Consider the following 13,463-nt stretch of genomic DNA (forward strand, 5'->3'; position numbering starts at 1 on the left):
GAGTATTAGATACCATCAAATAAACTATAACTGATTTAATGAGCCATTCGCAGTTTCAAAGTCTGAATTTGTTCATACTTACACATGCATGGCTTAGTCATTGAGACAAGCATGTGAATACAAGCAGGATCAACCAGGTAGCATTCCTTATCGACATCGGCCTGTGAGGGCACAGACGGGTTCAAGGCGAGCACGACCATCGTTTGCAAAGAGCATCGTACAGGGCAGTTAGGAGTCGATGAAGACCCCATGCCCACTGCGTCTACCGCATCCGAGAATCCCGACCGCCGTTCGTGGACCACGATATCACACGATAAATCGAGCAAGGCGTGGTACACGAGGGAGACCTTTTGATTCACCCCGTGCACGAAATGCGAGGGGCGAAAGGCGATCGATAAAACTTGATAATGCCTGGGCATTAGGTATGCAGAACAAGAAACCGACTTCGAGCAAACCTAAATTGCGCTTGCCCCACGATTGAGATGGAAGGCGGGTCAGGACGTTGCTGCTCAAGCAGGGATCCAACCTAACCGCACATACCGAACACAACTCACGCGTCGTGCATCCAAATGCTCCGTCGATGCACGCCCAGCACCGGCCCCAATGCTCAACAATATATGTCGTGCGTTGCTGCCCATGCGGACGTTGTAAGGCTGAAGCAAGTCCCGCTTGATACGATAGCCCGCCCTTGGGGGGAGCAGAGGAGATGAAGGAACGCCGAGGTTTATCCACGGGCGCCGCCCTCGCCGGCCGTCGGCGCTCGCCGCGGATTCATTAAGAAAATATTTTTTTTCAAATATCATTTATGAAAATTCAAAAACTAAGTAAAAATAAATCAAAAGTAGAAAAAATATTTATAAAAATATAAAAACATTAGGAAAATATTTCCAGCGCATGAACTAACCTTAAACCAACAATCGAGTGAATATTTGTACGTATAACGTAACGGTATAAAATATTTAAATTTAAGAATATTAAATAAAAAATTAAAAAAAAATATAAAAATTACGTGGGGACATTAGGAAAATCGCCGAAAATGCAACAGATAAGTAACAACCCCAAAATATGCATATAAGAATGAAGTAACCTTAAACCAACAATAGAGTGCATATCTGTACGAATAACGTAACGATATAAAATATTTAAATTTAAGGATATTAAATAAAAATTTGAAAAAAAGGCGACGGGAAATTAAGAAAATTGTCACAACATATGAGGTAACATTGAAATATATTTAAAATAAATAATTAGAGCGGATATGTAAAAAAATGAGCATGCAACGGTGAGGAAGATGGATAAATGTCAGGAAAATATTTGGATGATCGAACGTAGGTTTACGCTCTTTTGATTTTGGCACGGTGGTACCTTGGTGCTATGGTGCCACGGTGTCATGGTGCTTTGGTGCCATGGTGCCTTGGTGCCACGGTGCCTTGGTGCCATGGTGCTACGGTGCCAAGGTGCCCCACGATGCCTTGGTGCCCCACGGTTCCTTGGTGTCATGGTGACATGGATCTATGGTGCCTTTTGTGCCATGGTGTCATAGTGCCTTCATGCCATGGTGCCATGATGCCACGGTGCCTTCGTGCCATGGTGCCACGGTGCCTTGCTGCCCAGTGCCACGGTGCCTTGGTGCACGGTGCCACGATGCCATCATACCTCGGTGCCACGGTGCCTTGGTTTAGCTTTGCGCCACTGGCTTTTCAACCAAGCGCGATGACCAATTGTGTGAATCAACAATTCCTCTCGTACTAAGTTGAATTACTACTGCGCACTGTCATCAGTAGGGTAAAACTAACCTGTCTTATGACGGTCTAAACCCAGCTCATGTTCCCTATTGGTGGGTGAACAGTCCAACACTTGGTGAATTATGCTTCACAATGATAGGAAAAGCCGACATCGAAGAATAAAAAAGCAACGTCGCTATGAACGCTTGGCTGCCACAAGCCAGTTATCCCTGTGGTAACTTTTCTGACACCTCTAGCTTCGAATTTCGAAGGTCTAAAAGATTGTTAGGCCACGCTTTCATAGTTCGTATTCGTACTGGTAGTCAGAATCAAACGAGCTTTTACCCATATATTCCACATGATATTTTTATTCACGTTGAGCTCATCTTAGGAAACCAGTATTATCTTTTAACAGATGTGCCACCCCAGCCAAACTCCCCACCTGACAATGTCTTCCACATGGATCGGCCCGCAGAGAGAGCCTTGGGTACAAAAAGAGGGGCAGTACCCCGCTTCTGATTCACGGAATAAGTAAAATAACGTTAAAAGTAGTGGCATTTCACTTTCGCTTTTCGGCTCCCACTTATGCTACACTTCTTAAGTCATTTCACAAAGTCGGAGTAGAGTTAAGCTCAGCAGGGTCTTCTTTTCCCGCTGATTCTGCCAAGCCCGTTCCCATGACTGTGGTTTTGCTGGATAGTAGACAGGGACAGTGGGAATCTCGGTAATCCATTCATCCACGTCACTAATTAGATGACGAGGCATTTGGCTACCTTAAGAGAGTCATAGTTACTCCCGCCATTTACCCGAGTTTGGTTGAATTTATTCACTTTGACATTCAGAGCACTGGATAGAAATCACAATGCGTGAACATCCGTTGGGACCATCGCAATGCTTTGTTTTAATTAAATAGTCGGATTCCCCTTGTCCGTACCAGTTTTGAGTTGTATGTTCGACGCGCGGGGAAGGCCCCCGAAAGAACCGTTCCCAGTCTGTCCCCCAACCGACATGCGGGGACCCGCTCTTGCCGCGGGAGAAGATCGAGCAGTCCACCAACAGCCGACGGGTTTGGGACTGGGACCCCGTGCCCATCCCTCAGAGCCAATCCTTTTCCAGAAGTTACGGATCTATTTTACCGACTTTCCTTGCCTACATTGTTCCATCAACCAGAGATTGTTCACCTTGGAGACCTGATGCGGTTATGAGTACGACCAGGCGTGTACGACATTCGGTCCTCTAGATTTTCAAGGGCCGCCGGTAGCGCACCGGATACCACGGGACGTGCTGTGCTCTTTCAGCCGCTAAACCCTACCTCCGGCTGAGCTGATTCCAGGGTGGGCATGCTGTTAAACAAAAAAGATAACTCTTCTCGAGGCTCTCGCCGACGTCTCTGGACTTTCTAACGTTGTCGTCGACCGCCACATCCCGATTCAGGAATTTTAACCCAATTCTCTTTCGGAGTACGCGCGAAACGCGCTATCTGTCGGGGTTCCCCTGACCCTTACGATCGACTAATCCATGTGCAAGTGCCGTTCACATGGAACTTTTCCCCTCTTCGACCTTCGAAGTTCTCATTTGAATATTTGCTACTACCACCAATATCTGCACCGACGGCCACTCCGCCCGGGCTAGCACCCAAGGTTTTGCAGCGATCGCGATGCCCTCCTACTCATCGGGGCCTGGAACTAGCCCCGACGGCTAGGTGTAGGTCGCGCGCTTAAGCGCCATCCATTTTCAGGGCTAGTTTATCCAGCAGGTAAGTTGTTACACACTCCTTAGCGTATTTCGACTTCCATGACCACCGTCCTGCTATCTTAATCGACCAATACCCTTTGTGGGATCTAGGTTAGCGAATAGTTTGGCACCGTAACCCGGATCCGGTTCATACCGCATCGCCAGTTTTGCTTACCAAAAATGGCCCACTTGGAGCTCTTGATTCCGTGGCGAGGCTCAACAAACCAGCCGTGCCGTCCTACCTATTTAAAGTTTGAGAATAGATCGAGGGTGTTGCGCCCCCGAGGCCGCTAATCATTGGTTTTACCCGATAGAACTCGCACGCAAGCTCCAGCTATCCTAAGGGAGACTTCTGAGGGAACCAACTACTAGACGGTTTGATTATTCTTTCGCCCCTACACCCAAGTCAGACGAACGATTTGCACTTCAGTATCGCTGCGGTCCTTCACCAGAGTTTTATCTGGCTTCGCCCCGCTCAGGCATAGTTCACCATTTTTCGGGTCCTGACAGGTATGCTCACACTCGAACCCTTATCAGAAGATCAAGGTCGGTCGGTGGTACACCCCTTGGGGGTATACCACCAATCAGCTTCCTTACACCTTACGGGTTTACTCGCCCGTTGACTTGCACACATGTCAGACTCCTTGGTCTATGTTTCAAGACGGGTCGAATGGGGAGCCCACAGGCCAGCGGCCGGAGCGTGCAGATACCGAAGTACGCCGGAGGCGCACAATGCCTGCCATAATTGAGCAGATGGCGTTCCACGAGCGTATCGAGAGCCCCAACTTTGGCTGCCGCCCAATCCATACTGGTCCACGCCCCGAGTCGATCGGCGGACCGGCTCATCGCCGGTCGACATCCAACCGGGGTGCATCACCGGCCCCCATTCGCTTCCCTCCCGATAATTTCAAGCTCTCTTTGACTCTCTCTTCAAAGTCCTTTTCATCTTTCCCTTGCGGTACTTATTCGCTATCGGTCTGTCGCCCGTATTTAGCCTTGGACGAAATTCACCGCCCGATTTAGGCTGCATTCCCAAACAACCTAACTCGTAGACAGTGCCTCATGGTGCGGCAGGGTCCTGGCACAATGGGGCTCTCACCTTCTCTGGCGCCCCCTTCCAGGGGACATGGGCCCGGTCCGCCGCTGAGGACGCTTCTCCAGACTATAATTCGGACGATAGAGCCGCCCGATTCTAAGGCTGGGCTGTTCTCGGTTCGCTTGCCATAACTAAGGAAATCCTTGTAAGTTTCTTTTCTTCTGCTTATTTATATGCTTAAACTCAGCGGGTCATCCCGCCTGACCTGGGGTCGCAGTTGGAGCGCCTAAGCGCGAAAGGGTCCTGGAGTCCGGACGCGCGATGGGCTATACCCGCAACAACAAAGAGAGTTAAGATACAACCATCACTTGCCGCGACGTCCGTCGACGTGGATTCGCATTTAGGCCAGCCGCGAGCTCGAAGTGTACGGGAGGCCAGTATCCGCCCCGCGACAACAACGCGCCCCGTGATTGATGCACGATACGAGGGGGCAACGCGATGCATGACGCCCAGGAAGATGTGGCCTCGGCCTAATGGCTTCGGGCGCAACTTGCGTTTAAAGACTCAATGGTTCACGGGATTTTGCAATTCACACCAAGTATCGTATTTCGCTACGTTCTTCATCGATGCGAGAGCCGAGATATCTATTGTCGAGAGTCATTTTTGTTTACAAAAGAAGCACAGGTACCCCCAACGTACTTCGCGGATGGGGTGCAAGGGGCAGGCAATCAATTTAACTATTCTTTGGTGCTTTCCGCGCCGGGGTTCGTTAGTCGCCCGATGCACGCGCTCGCATCGGGGATGAGCGGAAGGTGCTCGTGCGGAGTGCCGTAGAACCCCACCCGCGCGGACTCCCCAGTTGTTAAACACATTCGCGGGTCGTTCTGCTGTGCAGGTTTCGACAATGATCCTTCCACAGGTTCACCTACGAAAATCTTATTATGACTTCTCCTTTCTCTAAATGATAAGGTTCAATGGACTTCTTGCGACGTTGCGGGCAGTGAACTGCCCTCATCGCCGTGATCCAAACATTTCACCAGATCATTCAATTGGTAGGAGCGACGGGCGGTGTGTACAAAGGGCAGGGACGTAGTCAACGGGAGCTGATGACTCACACTTATTAGGATTTCCTCGTTGAAGACCAACAATTGCAATGATCTATCCCCATCACGATGAAATTTCAAAGATTACCCGTTCCTATCTGCTAAGGCTATAAACTCGTTGAATACATCAGTGTAGCGCGCGTGCGGCCCAAAACATCTAAGGGCATCACAGAACTGTTATTGCCTCAAACTTCCGCGGCCTAAAAGGCCGTAGTCCCTCTAAGAAGCTGGCCGCGAAGGGATACCTCCGCATAACTAGTTAGTAGGCTGAGGTCTCGTTCGTTAACGGAATTAACCAGACAAATCGCACCACCAACTAAGAACGACCATGCACCACCACCCATAGAATCAAGAAAGAGCTCTCAGTATGTTAATCCTTACTATGTCTGGACCTGGTAAGTTTCCCCGTGTTGAATCAAATTAAGCTGCAGGCTCCACTCCTGGTGGTGCCCTTCCATCAATTCCTTTAAGTTTCAGCTTTGCGACCATACTCCCCCTGAAACCCAAAAACTTTGATTTCTCATAAGGTGCTGGCAGAGTCCTAAAAGCAACATCCGCCGATCCCTGGTCGGCATCGTTTATGGTTGAGACTAGGACGGTAGCTGATTGTCTTCGAGCCCCAAACTTTCGTTCTTGATTAATGAAAACATCCTTGGAAAATGCTTTCGCAGTTGTTCGTATTTCATAAATCCCATAATTTCTTCTTTGACTATGAAGTACGAATGCCCCCGACTGTCCCTGTTAATTATTACTCCAATCCCGAAGGCCAACCTAATAGGACCGAAATCCTATAATGTTATCCCATGCTAATGTATACAGAGCGTAGGCTTACTTTGAGCACTCTAATTTCTACAAAGTAATAGCGCCGAAGGTACGACCCGGCCAGTTAAGGCCAGGAGCGCATCGCCGACAGAAGGGACTAGAAGACCGGTGCACACCATGGGCGAACCGGCTGGCCAATCCCAAAGTCCAACTACGAGCTTTTTAATTGCAACAACTTAAATATACGCTATTGGAGATGTAATTACCGCGGCTTCTGGCACTAGACTTTCCCTCCAATGGATCCTTGTTAAGGGATTTAGATTGTACTCATTCCAATTACCAGACTCATTGAGCCCGATATTGTTATTTATTGTCACTATCTCTCCGTGTCAGGATTGGGTAATTTGTGCGCCTACTGCCTTCCTCGGATGTGGTAGCCGTTTCTCAGGCTCCCTCTCCGAAATCGAACCCTAATTCTCTATCACCCGTCACAACCATAGTAGGCCAATATCCTACCATCAAAACTAGATAGGGCAAAAATTTGAATGATGCATTGCCGGTACGATGGTCGTGCGATCCGTCGAGTTATCATGAATCATCGCAGTAACGGGCAGAGCCCGCGTCGAACTTTTATCAAATAAATGCATCCTTTCTAGAACTCGGGGTTTGTTGCACGTATTATCTCTAGAATTACTACGGTTATCCGAGTAGTAGATAACATCAAACAAACTATAACTGATTTAATGATCCATTCGCAGTTTCACAGTCTGAATTTGTTCATACTTACACATGCATGGCTTAATATTTGAGACAAGCATATGACTACTGGCAGGATCAACTAGGTAGCATTCCTCATCGACGCCGGCATCGCATGAGCCCAACCTACCCGTGAGGGCACAGACGGATTCAAGGCGAGCGCGACCGTCGTTTGTAAGGAGCATCGTACAGGGCAGATAGATGTCGATGAAGACCCCATGCCCACTGCGTCTACCGCATCTGAGAATCCCGACCATCGCTCATGGACCACGACATCGTACGATGAAGCGAGGAAGGCGTGGGACACGAGAGCGGCCTTTCGATTTACCTCGCGCACGAAATGCAAGGGGCGAAAGGCGATCGATAAAACTTGATAATGCCTGGGCATTAGGTATGCAGCACAGGAAACCGACTTCGAGCAAACCTAAATGGCGCTTGCCCCACGACTGAGATGGCAGGCGGGTCAGGATGTTGCTGCTCGAGCAGGGATCCAACCTAACCGCACATACCGAACACAACTCACGCGTCGTGCGTCCAAATACGCCGTCGATACACGCCCAGCACCGGCCCCAACGCTCAGCAATATATGTCGTGCGCTGCTGCCCATACAGACGTTGCAAGGCTGAAGCAAGTCCCGCTTGACACGATAGCCCGCCCCTTGGGGGAGCAGAGGAGATGAAGGAACGCCGAGGCTTATACACGGGCGCCGCCCACGCCGGCCACCGGCGCTCGCCATGGATTCATTAAGAAAATATTTTTTTTCAAATGTCATTTATTAAATTCAAAAACTAAGTAAAAATAAATCGAAAATAGAAAAAATATTTATAAAAATATAAAAACATTAGGAAAATATTTCCAGCGCATGAACTAATCTTAAACCAACAATCAAGTGTGTACGTATAACGTAACGGTATAAAATATTTAAATTTAAGGATATTAAATAAGAAATTGAAAAAGATATAAAAATAACGTGGGGACATTAGAAAAATCCCCCAGAATGCAACAAATAAGTAACAACCCCAAAATATGCATATTAGAATGAAGTAACCTTAAACCAACAATTGAGTGCATATCTGTACGAATAACGTAACGATAAAAAATATTTAAATTTAAGGATGATCGAACGTTGGTTTACGCTCTTTTGATTTTACCACGGTGGTGCCTTGGTGCCATGGTGCCACGGTGCCTTGGTGCCATGGTGCCACGGTGCCACGGTGCCTTTGCCCCACAGCGTCATGGTGCCTACGTACCATGGTGCCAAGGTGCGTTGTTGCCATGGCGCCACGGTGCCTTGGTAACATAGAGCCATGGAGCCATGGTGCCTTTGTGCCATGGTGCCACGGTGCCATGGGTCTACGGTACCCTCATGCCATGGTGCCACGGTGCCTTGCTGCCCGGTGCCATGGTGCCTTGGTGTACGGTGCCACGGTGCCTTGGTGTAGCCTCGCGCCACTGGCTTTTCAACCAAGCGCGATGACCAATTGTGTGAATCAACAGTTCCTCTCGTACTAGGTTGAATTACTATTGCGACACTGTCATCAATAGGGTAAAATTAACCTGTTTCACGATGGTCTAAACCCAGCTCATGTTCCCTATTGGTAGGTGAACAGTCCAACACTTGGTGAATTCTGCTTCACAATGATAGGAAGAGCCGACACCGAAGGATAAAAAAGCAACGTCGCTATGAACGCTTGGCTGCCACAAGCCATTTATCCCTGTGGTAATTTTTCTGACACCTCTAGCTTCGAATTCCGAAGGTCTAAAAGATTGTTAGGCCACGCTTTCATGGTTTGTATTCGTACTGGTAATCAGAATCAAACGAGCTTTTACCCATATGCTCCAGATGATATTTTTGTTCTCGTTGAGATTCATCTTAGGACACCAGCATTATCTTTTAACAGATGTGCCGCCCCAGCTAAACTCCCCACCTGATAATGTCTTCCGCCTGGATCGGCCCTCAGAGCAAGCCATAGGTACAAAAAGGGGGGCAGTGCCCCGCTTTCGATTCATGAAATAAGTAAAATAACGTTAAAAGTAGTGGTATTTCACTTTTGCCTTTCGGATCCCACTTATACTACACCTCTCAAGTCATTTCACAAAGTCAGAGTAGAGTCAAGCTCAGCAGGGTCTTTTTTCCCCGCTGATTCTGCCAAGCCCGTTCCCTTGGCTGTGGTTTCGCTGGATAGTAGATAGGGATAGTGAGAATCTCGTTAATCCATTTATGCGCGTCACTAATTAGATGACGAGACATTTGGCTACCTTAAGAGAGTTATAGTTACTCCCGCCATTTACCCACGCTTGGTTGAATTTCTTCACTTTGACATTCAGAGCACTGGGCAGAATCACAGTGCGTGAACATGCATTGGGACCATCGCAATGCTTTGTTTTAATTTAACAGTCGGATTCCCCTTGTCCGTACCAATTCTGAGTTGGCTGTTCGACGTGCGGGGAAGGCCCCCGAAGGAACCGTTCCCATTTCGTCCCCCAACCGGCATGCGGGGACCCACTCTCTCCGCGGGAGAAGATCGAGCAGTCCTCCAACAGCCGACGAGTTTGGGACTGGGACCCCCGTGCCCATCCCTCAGAGCCAATCCTTTTCCAGAAGTTATGGATCCATTTTACCGATTTCCCATGCCTACATTGTTTCATCGACCAGAGGTTGTTCACCTTGGAGACCTGATGCGGTTATGAGTACGACCCGGCGTGGACGGCATTCGGTCTTCTAGATTTTCAAGGGTCGTCGGTAACGCACCGGACACCACGCGACGTGCGGTACTCTTCCAGCCGCTAGACCCTACCTCCGGCTGAGCCGATTCCAGGGTGGGCAGGCTGTTAAACAAAAAAGATAACTCTTTCCGAGGCTCCAGCCGACATCTCCGAACTTTCTAACATTTTCGTCGACCGCCACGTCTCGATTCAGGAATTTTAACCCGATTCCTTTCAGAGTACGCGAGAAACGCGCTATCTGTCGGGGTTCCCCCGACCCTTACGATCGACTAACCCATGTGCAAGTGTCGTTCACATGAATATTTCCCCTCTTCGAGCTTCGAAGTTCTCATTTGAATATTTGCTACTACCACCAACATTTACATCGACGGCCGCCCCGCCAGAGCTCGCACCCAAGGTTTTGCAGCAACCGCCACGCGCTCCTACTCATTGGGGCCTGGAACTTGCCCCGACGGCTGGGTGTAGGTCACGCGCTTATACGCCATCCATTTTCAGGGCAAGTTTATCTGGCAGGTGAGTTGTTACACATTTCTTAGCGGATTTTGACTTCCATGACCACCGTCCTGCTATCTTAATCAACCAACACCCTTATGGGATCTAGGTTAGCGCGTAGTTTGGCACCGTAACCCAGATCCGGTTTATGCCGCATCGCCAGTTTTGCTTACCAAAAATGGCCCACTTGGAGCTCTTGATTCGGTGGTGCGGCTCAACAAAGCAGTCGTGTCGTCCTACCTATTTAAAGTTCTAGAATAGGTCGAGGGCGTTGTGCCCCCGAGGTCGCTAATCATTGGTTTTACCCGATAGAACTCGTACGTGAGCTCCAGCTATCCTGAGGGAAACTTCTAAGGGAACCAACTACTAGACCGTTTGATTGGTCTTTCACCCCTACACCCAAGTCAGACGAACGATTTGCACTTAAGTATCGCTACGGTCCTCCACCAGAGTTTCCTCTGGGTTCGCCCCGCTCAGGCATAGTTCACCATCTTTCGGGTCCCGACAGGTATGCTCACACTCGAACCCTTCTCAGAAGATCAAGGTCGGTCGATGGTGCACCCCTCGGGGGTATACCATAATCAGCTTCCTTATGCCTTACGGGTTTACTCACCCATTGACTCGCACACATGTCAGACTCTTTGGTCCATGTTTCAAGATGGTTCGGATGGGGAGCCCACAGGCCAGCGTCCGGAGCGTGCAGATGCCGAAGCACGCCGGAGGTGCGCAATGCCTGCCACAATCGAGGAGACGGTATTCCATGAGCGTATCGAGAGCCCTGGCTTTGGTCTCCCCCCCAATCCACGCTGGTCCACACCCCGAGTTGATCGGTGGACCGGCTCGTCGCCGTTTCACATCCTACAGGGGCGCATCGCCGGCCCGCATTCGCTTCCCTCCTGATAATTTCAATCACTCTTTGACTCTCTTTTCAAAGTCCTTTTCATCTTTCCCTCACGATACCTGTTCGCTATCGGTCTGTCACCCGTATTTAGCCATGGACGAAATTCACTGCCCGATTTGGGCTGCATTCCCAAACAACCCGACTCGTAGAGAGTGCCTCATGGTGCGATAGGGTCCTATCACAATGGGGCTCTCACCCTCTCTGGCGCCCCCTGCTAGGGGACTTGGGCCCAGTCCGCCGATAAGGACGCTTCTCCAGACTACAATTCGAACGACGGAGCTGCCCGATTCTAAGGCTGGGCTGCTCTCGGTTCGCTCCCCGTTATTAAGGGAATCCTTATAAGTTTTTTTTCCTCCGCTTATTGATTTGCTTAAACTCAGCGGGTAATCCCGCCTGACTTGGGGTCGCGGTTGGAGCGCCTAAGCGCGAAAGGGTCCTGGAGTCCGGACGTGCGACGGGCTATACCCGCGACAACAAAGAGAGTTAAGATACAACCATCACTTGCCGCGACATCTGTCGACGTGGACTCGCATTTAGGCCAGCCGCGAGCTCGAGGTGCACGGAAGTCCAGTATTCTCCCTGCGACAACAACGGGCCCCGTGATTGATGCGCGATGCGAGGGGCCAATGCGACCTGTTATTGCCTCAAACTTCCGCGGCCTAAAAGGCCGTAGTCCCTCTAAGAAGCTGGCCGCAAAGGGATACCTCCGCATAGCTAGTTAGTAGGCTGAGGTCTCGTTCGTTAACAGAATTAACCAGACAAATCGCTTCACCAACTAAGAACGGCCATGCACCCCCACCCATAGAATCAAGAAAGAGCTCTCAGTCTGTTAATCCTTACTATGTCTGGACCTGGTAAGTTTCCCCGTGTTGAGTCAAATTAAGCCACAGGCTCCACTCTTGGTGGTGCCCTTTCGTCAATTCCTTTAAGTTTCAGCCTTGCGACCATACTCTCTCGGAACCCAAAAACTTTGATTTCTCATAAGGTGTCGGCAGAGTCCTAAAAGCAACATCTGCCGATCCCTGGTCGGCATCGTTTATGGTTGAGACTAGGACGGTATCTGATCGTCTTTGAGCCCCCAACTTTCGTTATTGATTAATGAAAACATCCTTGGAAAATGCTTTCGCAGTTGTTCGTATTTCATAAATCCAATAATTTTTTCTCTGACTATGAAATACGAATGCCCCCGACTGTCCCTGTTAATTATTACTCCGATCCCGAAGGCCAACATAATAGGATCGAAATCCGATAATGTTATCCCATGCTAATGTATACAGAGCGTAGACTTGCTTTGAGCACTCTAATTTCTTCAAAGTAACAGTGCCGGAGGCACTACCCGTCCAGCTAAGGCCAGGAGCGCATCGCCGACAGAAGGGACGAGATGACCGGTGCACACCATAGGCAGACCGGCCGGCCAATCCCAAAGTTCAACTACAAGCTTTTTAACTGCAAAAACTTAAATATACGCTATTGGAGATGGAATTACTGCGGCTGCTGGCACCAGACTTTCCCTCTTATGGATCCTTGTTAAGGGATTTAGATTGTACTCATTCCAATTAACAGACTCATTGAGCCCGGTATTGTTATTTACTGTCACTACCTCCCCATGTCAGGATTGGGTAATTTGCGCGCCTGCTGCCTTCCTTAGATGTGGTAGCCGTTTCTTAGGCTCCCTCTCTGAAATCGAACCTTAATTCTCCGTCACCCGTCACCACCATAGTAGGCCACTATCCTACCATCAAAACTAGATAGGGCAAAAATTTGAATGATGCGTCACCGGTACGATGGCCGTGCGATCCGTCGAGTTATCATGAATCATCGCAGCAACAGGCAGAGACCGCGTCAAACTTTTATCCAATAAATGCATCCCTTCTAGAAGTCAGGGTTTGTTGCACATATTAGCTCTAGAATTACTACGGTTATCCAAGTAGTATATACCATCAAACAAACTATAACTGATTTAATGAGCCATTCACAGTTTCACAGTCTGAATTTATTCATACTTACACATGCATGGCTTAATCTTTGAGACAAGCATATGACTACTGGCAGGATCAACCAGGTAGCATTCCTCATCGATGCCGATGTCGCATTAGCCTGGCCTGCCCGTGAGGGCGCAGACGGATTCAAGGCGAGCGCGACCATTGTTTGTAAGGAGCATCGTACAAGGCAGATAGGAGTCGATGAAGTCCCCATGCCCACTGCGTCTACCGCATCCGAGAATCCCG

The 13,463-nt window shown here is 49.1% G+C and overlaps 1 long non-coding RNA gene, 1 other non-coding gene and 2 pseudogenes across 2 annotated transcripts in view; all 4 read right to left on the bottom strand.

Moving 5' to 3' along the window:
* LOC124894706 overlaps positions 1–12,607 on the bottom strand; it is a 14,095-nt gene extending 1,488 nt beyond the window's left edge. The window contains exon 1 of the long non-coding RNA XR_007051314.1: positions 11,869–12,607. This is a non-coding gene — a long non-coding RNA (uncharacterized LOC124894706). The remainder of the gene's footprint in view (positions 1–11,868) is intronic.
* Positions 1,619–4,768, bottom strand: LOC124894708 (annotated as a pseudogene).
* Positions 4,998–5,153, bottom strand: LOC124894710. Its single transcript, XR_007051316.1, has one exon. It is a non-coding gene; the product is annotated as a 5.8S ribosomal RNA (ribosomal RNA).
* LOC124894709 lies at positions 7,944–11,642 on the bottom strand (annotated as a pseudogene).
* Positions 12,608–13,463: the final 856 nt, after the last annotated feature.

Source organism: Capsicum annuum, unplaced genomic scaffold (assembly GCF_002878395.1).
Source record: "Capsicum annuum cultivar UCD-10X-F1 unplaced genomic scaffold, UCD10Xv1.1 ctg77016, whole genome shotgun sequence".
NCBI lineage: Eukaryota > Viridiplantae > Streptophyta > Magnoliopsida > Solanales > Solanaceae > Capsicum > Capsicum annuum.